Raw genomic sequence first — 1,388 nt, 5'->3', positions numbered from 1 at the left:
ATGCCTCTGCATTCTGCATTGATAATAATGGGTGACTGGAATGGCGCAGTCCCGAGGGCCCGCCGGGTATCCCAGTGAGCCTCATAAAGATGCCTCTTCATTGTACTTTGACAGTAATGGGTGACTGGAATGCACAAGTCCGAGGGCCCGCCGGGTTTCCCAATGAGCCTTTGAAAGATGCCTCTTCGTTCTTCCCGGTGAGCCCTCGAAAGGTGCCTGTTCGTTGTGCATTGATAATAATGGGTAACTGGCATGCCGCAGTCCCGAGTACCAGCCGGGTTTTCCGGTGAGACTTTGAAAGATGCCTCTTCGTTGTGCATTGATAATAATGGGTGACTGGAATGCCGCAGGCCCAAGGGCCCACCAGTTTTCCTGGTGAGCTGTTGAAAGATGCCTCTTCGTTGTGCGTTGATAATAATGGGTGACTGGAATGTCGCAGGCCCAAGGGCCCGTTGGTTTTCCCTGTGAGCCATTGAAAATAAAGGGTGGCTGGTATGCAGCTGGCCAAGGGCCCACCAGTTTTAAATGGGTGCCTTTGGAAGATGCCTCTTCTTTGCGCAGTGATAATAATGGGTGACTGGAATGCCGCCGGTCCGAGGGCCCGCCGATTTTCCCGGTAAGCCTCTGAAGGAGGCCTCTTTGTTGTGCATTGATAATAATGGGTGACTGGAAAGCCGTAGGCCCGAGGGCCCGCCGGGTTTCCCGGTGAGCCTCTGAAAGATGCCTCCTCATTGCGCATGGATAATAATGGATGACTGGAATGCCGCAGGTCCGAGGTCCCGCTGGTTTTCCCAGTGTGCCTTTGAAAGATGCCTCTTCCTTGTGCATTGATCATAATGGGTGACTAGACTGCCGCAGGCCCGAGGGCCCGCCACGTTTTCCCGTGAGCCTTTGAACGGTGCCTCTTCATTGTGCGTTGATAATAATGGGTGACTGGAATGCCGCAGGCCCGAGTGCCCGGCGGTTTTCCCTGTGTACCTGTGAAAGTTGCCTCTTCGTTGTGCATTGATAATAATGGGTTACTGAAATGCTGCAGATCCGACGGCCTTCTGGGTTACCCTGTGTGCCGTTGAAAGGTGCCTCTACGTTGTGTATTGATTATAATGGGTGACTGGAATTCCACAGGATTGAGGGCCGGCCGGTTTTCCCTGTGAGCCTTTGAAAGGTTCCTCTTGGTTGCGCTTTGAGAATAATGGGTGACTGGAATGCCACAGGCCCAAGGGCCCGCCGGGTTTCCCAGTGTGCCTTTGAAAGGTGCCTCTTCGTTGTGCATTGATAATAATGGGTGACTGGAATGCCGCGGGCCCGAGGGACTACCGGGTTTCTTGGAGACACATTGAACGTTGCCTCTTCGTTGTGCGTTGATAATAATGGGTGACTGCAATGCC

This window comes from Elephantulus edwardii, unplaced genomic scaffold, assembly GCF_000299155.1.
Source record: "Elephantulus edwardii isolate Elephantulus edwardi_28Jun2011 unplaced genomic scaffold, EleEdw1.0 scaffold00308, whole genome shotgun sequence".
In the NCBI taxonomy this organism is placed as follows: Eukaryota; Metazoa; Chordata; class Mammalia; order Macroscelidea; family Macroscelididae; genus Elephantulus; species Elephantulus edwardii.
Note: the sequence above shows the minus strand (reverse complement) of the source record.